Raw genomic sequence first — 13,735 nt, 5'->3', positions numbered from 1 at the left:
CACATTCGCAAACTTCCATCTGGCTTACGTGCCGGTACAATGGGGCTATTCCAGGCGCTCATGCTCCTTTCAATCACTCCCACCCTCTCAAGCTCCTCACACTGCTCCTCTATCTCACGATTGATAGACGGAGAAAAATGTCGGGGACTCTGATATATGGGGGTGTCGTCTTCCAGAACTATTTTAAATTCAGGAAGCTTCGATCCCCAAAATCCTCGTCTCCACGACTCAATGCCCCACTATTCCACAACATTCTCCTCAATCGTTCTCTTACGTTATCACTTACATTTTCATCTACCTTTACTCTTTCCTTCAACTCCTCATACGTCCAATCATTAACTCCTTTCAAATCACCTGTCATCACCTGCCGTACCTTCACGTACCTCTCATCATCCACATTCACCAACGTACGTAATATTCCCACGCAATATCCCTCACATATTCCTCGGACTCGCTTCTTCCTGACACTCGGCAATGACGTTATATATACCCTCGGATCTCCCATGTTCAAAACCCCATCATATACACACACATTTGCCCTGACTAATTTATTTATGTCTATTCCCTCAACCACATACTCACACCTATCATTGTTGGCTATCCTGAGGCTATCCGGCCATGCCACTTTCACACTCACAACTTCTCCAATCTCATGTGGCACTTTTTACCCTCTCTGTCACAATTACAGGCACTCTCTTCCACAATTTTTGCTCAACCCTACCATCCTTCCCCAAATACAAATCCCCAAGCACATCCCCTTTCATACGTAATTCAATTACATTCATACTAGGACGGACCACCATCCCGCATTTTTTCAAAAACTCACATCCCAATAAAATATCATATTTATCATTCGTACTCTCAATCACACAAAAATCACTTTCATCCATCACTACACCCCCAATTTCTAACCGTTCACACACTCTTCCAACCACTCCTACCCCTAAATTTCCAATCCTCTTACTTCCCCTGACAGTTCCTAATCTCACACGTATTCCTCAATTTCTCACATCCATTCTTAAATATGACATTCATACTACACCCGGTATCTACTAAGGCAATCAATCTTACTCCCTTACAACACACTTGCACACTCATGCACTCGTCAGTCTTTCCAGCAAAACCTCCCTCATGCAACAACCCCTCATGTACATGCATCACACGCACCGCTTGCATCCTGGAGGATCCACCCATTTGAACCCCCTTCACACTCAGTTTCCCGAATTCGCTGTCACAGTCACCCTCTTTCGTCTACATACACTTGATACATGCCCTTCCATTCCACATTCGACACACTTCGCTCTCGGTTCTGAACACATTCTCGCATAATGCCCATTCTTACCACAGTTGCCACATATTACATTCACTCGGGTACCCCTACAACCATTAGCAATATGACCCACCTGTCCGCACCTGTAGCATTTAACCCCCCTATCTTTCGTACACTCCCTTACCAAATGTCCCGGTTGCCCACACCCGAAACACGCTCCCAAAGCCCACCTACACTCATTCTTTGTATGTCCTTCCTTTCCACATCTAAAACACTTCGCTCGACTTCCACTCATCGACCTTCCCCTTTGTACACTACTATCCCTAACCCGTCCAACCCGTTGTTCCCTTACAAACCCACCATCCATCCTCACTGGCACCTCCACATTACTTGCTCTTACACTCCTATCTATTACACTATCGGCCATTCTCATTGGGCCCCTCAACACTGCATCCCTAAAGCTTCCAAACTCTGGTACTCTCTCATCTACCCCAGCCCTTACACTTACACTTCTGCTCTCTTTTATAACCCTGTCAAGCTCATAATCTTCTACAATTTCCAAAATTTCTCCCCAAGTCAACCTTTCATTCGTCCATCTTTTCTTCTCCTTCCGCTTCAAGTTCACAAATTCTCTAACTCCATCTGGCACTGTCCCTAACAACTTCAGTACTAACTCCTTACATTCATCTATCCCATCATCCCCAAACTTCTTCCTTGCCAATGTCTCCAGCCTACAAGCATACAATGACAAGGTTTCCCCAGCTTTCATTCTTGCCTCATCAAATTCATTCTTCCTCTTATACTTAACACTCGCTTTCATACGCCTCGCTTGCTCAACTAGTCTAGCTTTCACCTTGTCATACTCAACATCTCCCACACTCATAATAACCCTATACATATCAAGCAAAAACCCAGTCAAATATTCTCCTAATTCTCGTGCCCACACTCTCTTACTTTCCCCATACTTATCCTGACAAAACCTTTCATACTCCCTAAAGAAATCATGCACATCCCTACTTCCATACTCATTATACCTTTCACACTGGGGTACCTCCCTCACATACATAGCCTTTCTCACTTCTTTCTCACTTTCACTCTCACTTTCGCTACCTTCACTCTGTCCTTTCATACCCTCTTCCGAATACAAAGAGTCCACTTCCACACTTACATTCATCTTACTCATTACACTCTTCTTCCCCCTCTTTTATCCACTTTTATCCACTCACCTCCATCCACCTCACTATCACTACTGCCTTCACCCTCTCCCTTCTTTCCTGCCTTTCCCACTTCCTTACCCTTCTTACCAATTTCCTTTCCCTTTCCCTTCTTCCCTTTTTCTTCCCCTGACTTATCCTTACTTTCCCTCTGTTCCTTCCCTTGCTTTTCATTCCCCTTTTCCTTACCCTGCCTCTCATTCCCTCGTTTCTTACTTCCTATTCCCATATCACTTTCATCACTCACGCTTCCATTCACTTCTTCCTCCTTTTCTTTCTCTCTTGCCCCTTCACACGTTCCAGAGAACCTGCCTCCAACAGCCCCTTCTCCAAAAACACCCTTGAACATACCTTTCACCATTTCTTCCACACCTTTCATCATTCCCTCCAACTTTTTATCCACCCTCTCTTCTGACTCTTTCATCTCCCCTTTCATTTCTTCTTTCGCACTTCTTAGCATTCCCCCCATCTCCTCCAACTGACTCCTCAATCTCTCATTCTCACCCCTCAACCACGTATTCTCCTCTCTCAACCTCACCAGTTCCTCTTCCATCCTTCTCTTCAGTCACACTACCAGCCACCAATCTCAATTGCAGCTGCAATACCAGCTGCCCCACGTTGGGCGCCAAATATTATGTGGCGGAATTCAAAACCACAAAAAAAAAAAAAAAAAAAAAAACAGTACACAACACTCACCCTGGTCCTCGGTTGCTGGAAGATGGAGTAAGGCGTCCACGGTCGCCAACACAGCACACAAAAACCACACAAACCAAACCAAAACAGGAAAACACACTACTCACGAACATACAGCAACAAGAACAGCACACTAACAAGGAAAAACAACAACTCTGCATCAGCACACAAACAAACTGTTTTAGACCAAAAAAAAAAAAAAAAAAACGACTGACCGGCACTAGCTCTGACTCAAAACTGCCTCCAAAACCGAAAAATCCTCACATATATTCCACAGACAGACAGCGCCGTAAACAAACTAACGACCTCATCCCTCTTCCAACAACCAAAGCACTCACTAACGACAATTACACTCTCTCTCTCTCTCTCTCTCTCTCTCTCTCTCTCTCTCTCTCTCTCTCTCTCTCTCTCTCTCTCTCTCTCTCACAAAACGTTGGGAAATGCTAAATAAAAACAAATTTATTCATCCCTCTATACCGGGTTGTTGCCGGGGATGTAACTGATGGTGCAGCCGAATTCGGAGATAGCAGCCAGGTGCCGTTGCTGTCTTTCCGACCATGCGTCTCCCGCCCTCGTGAACTCATGTACCAAAGGCTTGTGGTCTGTCAGGATGGTGAAAGGGCTGCTGTCCAAGAGGTACTTCAACCGTCGCTCATCAGGTCACCAGTTGTAAAGGACAAAGAGACAGAACTGGGTACTGACTAATTTATTCACCTGTGGGCAGGTATACATAGCAGCGTGCAGACGGAAACGAAGTGCCCGACCTTCGATTGCCGTGACCCGTACGGTGAGCGAGAGCAATTTGTGTTTGTTAACAGTAAAAAAAATAGCAATAATAAGAGACATAATGTATGTGCACTGATAAAACATATATTGGCGAAAAGGCCAGGAAATTCTACATACAAATATATACATGAGATTCTCGTTGTGTTAACAGATGCGATGCATGATCGTGATTAATGGGAAAGGAAGAGACGTCTGACGTCTATACAAGGTGTATAATCACAATGCACACACAAGATTAACACATGCCATATGCACAGTTCATTGAAAGAGAGCAAGAGAGAGAGAAACTCCTCTCTCTCTCTCTTTTGAATGTATTGTTTAACATACATACATACATACATACATACATACATACACACACACACACACACACACTATCTCGGGGCTTTCATTCTATAATATGTATATGAAGGCTTGAGAGATAAGAATCGTGGTGCTTAGAACACTGTTTATTCTTCTTTTGGGTAGCGTTTATATGCAAACAGCAACAGCGCTAGCATACAGAAACAATAGACACACAGGTAGCGTACAATTATATGACATCCCTCTCTCTATCGAAAGCATAAATCATGGCAACAAGTGTGTGCATAAGCCTTACATGCCACTTTGACTAATCTTGTAACATTATCAATAAAACAACTTCTTATCAAGGCATTTCAGTATCATGCTAAACTTGGAAAACGGACCTAACATTTATTCAGCACTCTTCAATTAATCTACAAGGCTTCTTAACATTACATGTTGACTTACGAGTTGCAAAAAAAGTGTCTTCAACAGGAGCATCGTTTTTAGAATGTGAAACATTTGTTTCATTTTCAAAAGTAACCTTACGATTCTCTCTCTCTCTCTCTCTCTCTCTCTCTCTCTCTCTCTCTCTCTCTCTCTCTCTCTCTCTGGGGTTAAAAATACTTAGAGAATGGAAAATATACGTGATGTTTGCAGGATGATGTGGACAAAATACTAATTCATGGTCTCACTGAGAATGGTGCTCTGGTCAATTAGAAAAAAGCTGCCATCAACTCTGTTTTAGCGATAACCTTAAATTAGTAAAATGGGTTTTATCTCTGGCTTTTCTGATCTCAGCGACGTTCCAAGAAGCTCCTTTGAGACTGACTGAAGAGACATTAGCTTAGAGCAACCGAACAAAGTATCATTTAGAATGAAAGTTCAGCAATCTTCATTGCAGGAGGGGCAGAGACAGACAGAGAAGTCCCATCAGATCATGTCATTTTTATTTGTATTTCATCGTGCTGTCTGAGAGTACCCAAACTGGATATTTCAGTTTTGTTTATCTCACGGCGGTCTATTTGAGATTGCTTCAGTATAATATCTGTCGTGTGTTTTATGCCTGAGATCTGAGGAATTGCAAAGATCTGTGAAGAAAATCGCAGTTCGTCCTAGGGGTCCCTGGGTGATGCTTCCTCTAGGGGCTGGGTCAAGAGGTCTAGTGCGCGCTGTGATCTTTCAGGGATGGGCATGGAATGTTTGTATCAGCTTGTCTCGCAAGCCGAGTACTGTATGTGACCTTGTCTGGCTGAGTCAAGCCATGGGGAGATTTTGTTGAAGACCTCATCAGGTAGCATCGTCATGGTAACGTCTGCCTTGGTCTTCTCATCTGTGGTGCGCGCCATGCGGAAGTGAGCATCAGAGCGCAGAAAACAAGATATTGTACTGTGTTCTGGCGCGAAAACGGGGGCAGCTTCACCACATCTGGCTTTGTGGGCGAAAGGGGCACGCAGACGATTTCCGTGTTTCCGGATTCGCATTGTAATTCAGATTCTGCCGTCTTTACTGTCACACACCAAAACGTGAGTACGCGCGATATTTAGTCCGCTAATGGTGTTAGAATTCGAGTGGTCAACGTGAGTCGTGAATGGCGAGGGCCAAACCATTCGAAATGCCAAAATGTGCCCTTGCGGGGACGCCATTATTAGTCCGTTAATGGCATGGGGTTCCTCTGAGGAAGGAGCCTTCAGAGGCCTAGACTGTGTCACCGTTTTGAGTCCGCTAAAGGCTCTCTGAAGGCAAATGCGGCCGTATTTAGTCCGTTAATGGCTGGGCCAAAACCGCATGTTTACCTGTCACTCCTCAGGTCACCAGTTGTGAGATTCAAGACGGCGGGTCTGGGTTTAACTGATTTATTTTTCGGAAGCCAGGCATACATTGAGGAATGCGGACGGAAAGGTGGTCACCGACCTGCGGATCCCATGTCACGCATTTGGGCAAGAATTTGTGTTTATTAGATGACATATGATTAAGAATAATTTGTGTTACAATAAACATACAAACGTGGTTACATACATTGGCGGAAAGGCCGGACAGTAATACGTATGGAGAGATATATAAAAATATGAAATAATAACAGGTAATATACATGACGTGATTAATGCAGAAATCAAGAGGCGCTTGACGCCTTTACATGTGATTGTAAATGGGAATCTGGATATTTCTGGAAAGGACTCGCGTAGCAATGCTGCAGAGCACTCATGCTCACTCTCCTATTAGAGACGACAGACATTGGACGTGTAGCAGGTGTGTTCTTGATTAGAGGGCCGGACACTGGCTAGATCTTAATCGAGGCAGATCACTACTTTCCGTCGACGTGTATCGTGTCCAGTAGTTACGCGACACTACAACACACTCGCAGGCTTGGTTAAGTTGTGAAGTTAGTGAATTGTGTTAATATTTAGGTAATTTTTGAATCTCGATTGCCAGCCCGCACATGGTCCAGAATTTGTTTTTGTTTCTTGATTCGGGTTAATGTAAATTTAGATAGCTATGAGATTAATGTAAATTTAGATAGCTATGAAATTAATGTAAATTTAGATAGCTTAGTATGTTTTTTGTGTGATTTAGTTTATTTTTGTAATAAAATTTAGAAAATGTCGGTGTCTTTTAGATTGTGTATCAGTCCCAAAACGTCGGACAAGAGCCAATAAATTGAGCTATCGCTGGGAGAAATTCTCGACAAGGGAGGATAAATGTAAATGCACTCTAATTTAATTTTAAGCAATCTGAGATGATGTACACAATTAGGATATCAAAACTGCAGCTTTGCTATAAACTTATGATTTTGTTAGTAACTGGAATGTCATTATTTTTTCCCTTCTTTTCTTACGATATGTCCATAGCCCCTACGTCATTCATTTTATGGCCACTCGTAAATGAAAATTTCCTAGAACGAAACTTTTCACTGTATCAAAAATTAATTATCCTTAATCGAAATACGAGTCAGCGTTCCAGTAATATTTATTAGTAAACTACTTTTCTTTATCCCGTGCAGTTGAGCAAACCATATTATTTGCCCCTATTAAATTCTCATTTCCTCGGAAATCAAAATTACGTTTCTCGCATAAAAAGCTACACAGTGCATTATCGCAAGAGAGAGAGAGAGAGAGAGAGAGAGAGAGAGAGAGAGAGAGAGAGAGAGAGAGAGAGAGAGAGAGGAGAGATTATATGACAATGACGTCCACGAAAATGAGATTATCAGTTTTGAAAAATAGAATGGGATGTTTCGACACTCATTAATATATCATGTATAATGAAGAGAGTTGCGGTTACGTTTCTAATGAAGAGACAAAGAATAAAAAGCAATACGAAAAAATGTTTTGCCGGGGAGATTGAAAGAGATGTCGTCGTTCCCAGCGCATATATAGTGCCTCCGTCCTCTGTTATCTGAGAATGTCTCGACAATCAGACCATTGCACTGGTGTGCGTGGCAATGCTATTTCGTTTATTTTCTTTTACATCTTGTTGTAATGTTTGTCGTTTTCAACCACGACGCTAAAGGGCTTTTGACGTCAAATGGATGTCCTGATTCTGGCGTCATTAGAATATAACAGTAAATCTTTTACTTCTCTGTGATATCGACCAAGAGTAAAAGTGATGCCAAATAATCACGTTGCGGCGTAACAACGAGTCTGTCACCTCCAGGCCTTTACATCGATAGAATTATGATTCCCACAATTGCAATAGAATTTAATGATGAATAAGTCGCCTTTTATAAACACACACACATCCAAATAACTTTTTTTGTTATTTGCCGCTCTCAGAGAATCTCACCTGAGAGAGAGAGAGAGAGAGAGAGAGAGAGAGAGAGAGAGAGAGAGAGAGAGAGAGAGAAAGTACACCGATGATTCGCTAATGACGCAGGATTTTGAGGCAGGCTCCTTTTGATGTGTGATTCAGAAACAAACACCAGAATTTCACTTCTTTGTGAAATTTTATGGATTACATTAAATGAGTAAGCATTCTGAGTTTTTCCGCTGGATGAAATTCGTTACAAGTTGACGGGAATTTTATAATACATATCAAAGATTTACCAGAAGAAATGGTTCATACTGGCTGAAATTTCTCGAATATCTTACAAAAATTAGATTTACACATACTTGGTGTCGACAAAATCTTCCTACAGGGATTTTGCCCACAAAACCTTCCATCCAGTCAGGTTTAGAGTGACGACTTACGTTCTGGTTCTGATTCAAAATGATATTACTATTTCCTTTGTTACACGTCTTTTATTATCATTGAGGAACATACTATATGTTGCACATTTAATAAATTAGAGTTCTGAAAATAAGAAATGTGTACTTGCGATTTGTGAAAAGGATGCTCCTTGGTGAAACCAAGCGACGCACAGTTGGTGCACTCTCTCATCTTTTAGACGTCGCGTAGGTCAGACGAGTTCTTGTGCTGTGTCGCAGATCGGCCATGAGGCCTCGGGTAATTATAGTGTTTTTGATCCAATTTCATCAATGCCTATCTTAGCCTTTGTATTCATTTGTAACCTGTAACGAAATAACACAATGTTAGTGAACCCGATGTGTAATACCCAGGCTCGATTGAATTGCGATTTCAGTGAATTTGTAAGAGCTTATGTAACTTTTGTGCCTTGACTTCAGCCCCACGCATTCCAGAACTCATCCTTTGTTCTTTGTTCAGTTCGTATGCTAGCAAATTTAACATGAGTTGTCGGTAGCCAAAGTGTACATTACTTCATTATGAAACGAAAGAGCTAAACATCTGTGTATATCCTTGATTGTGATTTTTGTGATTCATTTACTTCATGCATTGGCACATCTTGCTTGATGACTTCGTCGTCAATAAATTTCAGCATAAAATTATCGTAGATTTCTCTACATTTTTCATATTGAAGTAATATTAAATAGTTTGGGTATATTGTTTGTACTATAGATTATTTTTGTAAGTAAAATCGGGTAACGAGCCAGGACGCAAGGAGTCAGGCTAGGCCATTCTGGGTGGCATTAATCGGACATTCCCAACTGCCTCCTGTCCTGCCAGTTACAGAAGGAGTTGTAGAAATCTTCAGGAAACCAGGTGGCCTCACCATACATTTTGACAGTAATGTGGAATTCTGGACACGTACATATGATTTTGTTGTCTTACACATCGGGGTAATGATGTAGCAGTGGACGAGCCCAAACCCATTTGGGATAAAATTAAAACGCATACATTTTGACAGTAATGTGGAATTCTGGACACGTACATATGATTTTGTTGTCTTACACATCGGGGTAATGCTCTAGCAGTGGACGAGCCCAAACCCATTTGGGATAAAATCAAGAACTTAGTTGAGAGAATGAGGGCTTTAACTCAAAAGCTGGCGATCTGCAGGGCCGAATTGCGAGGTTACCCAGCACAAAATCGTCTTAACATAACAACAGAGATTTACAATGCCTGAGTGCATAACCTGAATGCCCAAATTCGTAGATATCGTAGTAGACGTAAGAATTACAATTACGTTGTCAGACACGTATCCATAAACGTAACCATGTTCCTCTATGGCAAGGCGAGTGATGGTGTACACTTCAACGAGGAGGTGCGAGGCATTTTCCTCAATAGTTTGATTCATTTAATTAGAGGCGAGCAACCTTGACTTCAGAGTGCACAGTAAATTCATTTCAGTAATGTAACGTAAATTCGAAAGCTGATTAATGGAGACTGTAGCATTTAACCCTTTCTTAGTATTCCCGCCTACCGGACTGTACAGTAGTTTAGCATTTAACCCTTTCTTAGTATTCCCGCCTACCGGACTGTACAGTAGTTTAGCATTTAACCCTTTCTTAGTATTCCCGCCTACCGGACTGTACAGTAGTTATTGGCTAACCACCTTGTTCAAGAGTTTAACAGCCGTTTCCAACTTCGCTGTAAGTAATTCCTAATGTAAAGCTAATGCGAAGCTGGAAACTGCTGTTAAACTCATGAACAAGGTGGTTAGGCAGTAACTACCGTCCGGTAGGCGGGAATACCCGCCTGCCCGGATGTAAACATTTCAGTTTGCCTTTCGACCCAGGCTTCAGATTGAAGGCTGGAATGAGGTGGGCATAAAACTGCCATGTAAAGGACCTCAGGTTTGTATAGTTAGGAAAAATACAGTTTACCTTAAATTTCTTCCATGCTGTGAGTGTAATTGATAAATTAATATTAAGAAATTCACTTTCACTTGATGACCTGTCATTTATTACTTGATCTTGCATTTTATCAGTTTATGGGCTTACGAGGGGTTTCTTGTAGGGATAAAATTATTATTTCAAGGCCCAATACGCAGTCACACACTTTCCAAGCCTGTAACAATATACAGTACACACACACACACACGCGCACGCACACACACACATCTATATATATATATATATATATATATATATATATATATATATATATATATATATATATATATACATACATATATATATATATATATATATATATATATATATATATATATATATATATATATATATATATATATATATATATATATATATATATATATATATATATATATATATATATATATATATATATATATATATATATATATATATATATATATATATATATATATATATATATATATATATATATATATATATATATATATATATATATATATATATATATATATATATATATATATATATATATATATATATATATATATTGGCAATAATTTCCATCCAAAACAAACAAATAAGTGTTCTTATCCTACTCCGGACTCCAGCCTAGGTATAGTAGGGTATTTAAAAAGGATCATAAGTAAAATGATCAGCTTCAAATGTGACAAAAATTCATAAATTGCTATATGTTGCAAACACACTAACCACTTGTCATGGGAGAGGTGGGTTGATATTGATTGTAAGTACTAAAACCTGAATTTATATTTACAGCAGAATCGTGTCAAAGTATACCTCTCTTCATGACTCAATGGTAAAAATCGTCACTGCAGTCGCCAGTTCCCTATCAGTCGGGAGTTCGTGTTTCCCTGGTGGCGAATTGCTTATCAGTTGTAATTCCCCTTTGGTGTCCATTATTCGCGAGGCAGAAGGAACTGGATATTAAACGACGTTACCTCCTTGTGATTAAGGTAACTCGGGTTCGCTTCCTGTAACCGTCAAGGCTCTTCAATTTCTTCCCTTTGGATATATATATATATATATATATATATATATATATATATATATATATATATATATATATATATATATATATATATATATATATATATATATATATAGTTCCTCATTGAACGAGTCGGTAGAGCTCTCGGCTAGCACTCTACTAGGCCCGAGTTCGAGTCTCGGCCGGCCAACGGAGAATTAGAGGCATTTATTTCTGGTGATAGAAATTCATTTCTCGGTATAATGTGGTTCGGAATCCACAATAAGCTGTAGGTCCCGTTGCTAGGTAACCAATAGGTTCTTAGCCACGTAAAATAAGTCTAATCCTTCGCGCTAGCCCTTTCTATGAGAACTGTTAATCAGCTCAGTGGTCTGGTTAAACTAAGGTATACTTAACTATATATATATATATATATATATATATATATATATATATATATATATATATATATATATATATATATATATATATATATATATATATATATATATATATATATATATATATATATATAGGCCTATGTGTGTGTGTGTGCATACATATACGTATATATATATATATATATATATATATATATATATATATATATATATATATATATATATATATATATATATATATATATATATATATATATATATATATATATATATATATATATATATATATATATATATATATATATATATATATATATATATATATATATATATATATATATGTGTGTGTGTGTGTGTGTGTGTGTGTGTGTGTGTGTGTATCACATTCATTGCTCCTCTATTGTGTTCTACCTATTTCTGCCTTTTTACAGTGGCTTCATTATTGGCGCATACACCTGCCACCTCTTTAAGAAATTTACTTTCATCGAGTATGGTCTCAAGTGTGAATGGCAGATTAACCCCCTTTGTAGAGACATCAACTTTTATTATATTTTCTCTCACCTGTAAATGTTAATTGCATTCAGGCAGAATTCAGCAAAGCTATGAATGTTCACCTTGGTGCGACTTCATCTCCATGTGATGAATCTGGTAAGCTTTTGTGCTTTTCCCGGGCCACCGGCCATTCGCCAGATTGTTCCAGAAGCATTAGGTAACTGTACCGTTGTATGAGAGAAATCTTGCTTCTTCTGGATGGCGCGACCACATATGTTTGATCAAATCTTTTCGATTACTCAAGTACCTGACTAACAAGCAATCTGTATAATGGAAAAATGCATAAATTACGAAAATGAAGCGAAATAACGAAGAGATTACCATCAGGAACACTGTGCCTTTGTCGTTTGATTCTCAGGCACGAGGAAAACTATGAAACAAACCATGTTTGGACTATATATGTCTCGTTTTCGTCAAATACTTCAACGCGGCAGAACCATTTCAACGAAGAGTAAAGGAAGGGTCGAAACACGGAGATGACAAGGAGGTGCCAAGTTTAACGTTTTTTTTACATTCGTGCCAAGACAAGCGATGAGGCGAAGTGATGGAGTATGCTTTCTGAAATTCGTTTTCCTTTTCTCTTGGGAAAATAAGAAAATAAGTCCAGGAGAGGGGAAAAAAGATACTCATAGCGTTCGTAGAATGAAAAGTTTGCGAGGACCTTGCGACCCATGAAGAAAAGTGGTGGCCGTGGAGAACTTGGCCTCAGGAAACGCTCTTCAAGATAGCGTCCATTGTCTCATGATTTCACGAGATAACCAACGGCATTTTGTTCATATGTTTAAGGAATACTGACTGATATTGTCGACAAAAGCTACTGCAGGGATTTTGCCGCCAAAACCTCCTATTTAGTCGTTTTAGATATCAGTAGAATTAGCGAACGTAGTAATTGCTTGTCAAGAAATGACGACGTGGAAGTTGAACGAGAGAGAGTTCTGATTTGGAAAATGCTAGCATCATTTCATTTGTTGCATGTCCTTTACTCTTGAAAAGTGCACTGTACATTTGCACCTTTAGTTATCTAGAGTTTGGGAACTAAGAAACTTACTTGTAGTAATGTAATTGTAAATTGTAAATTTGAAATTTCTGAAAAGAACGCTCTTGGCCATGACACAGCTTCCCCTTTTTCACTGGTCATCTAGCACGCTTACAAGACAGACATGTTTTTCGTGTGTCTTTCCCGGGCAACCGGCCATTCGCCAGATTGTTCCAGAATCATTGGGTAGTTGCACCGTTGTTTAATCCAACTTGATCGACGCCGATCTTTGCTTTGCGTTGATGTGCATCTTGTCAAGTAGTAACATTATACTCGTAGGCTCGAACAAGTTGCGATTTTAGTGATCTGTGTCAAAAATGAGGTAAGTTTTTGAATCTTGATTGCAGATTTCCACATGTTCCAGAAATTCTCCCTTTGTTCA

Source organism: Macrobrachium rosenbergii, chromosome 25 (genome assembly GCF_040412425.1).
Source record: "Macrobrachium rosenbergii isolate ZJJX-2024 chromosome 25, ASM4041242v1, whole genome shotgun sequence".
Taxonomy (NCBI): Eukaryota; Metazoa; Arthropoda; class Malacostraca; order Decapoda; family Palaemonidae; genus Macrobrachium; species Macrobrachium rosenbergii.
Note: the sequence above shows the minus strand (reverse complement) of the source record.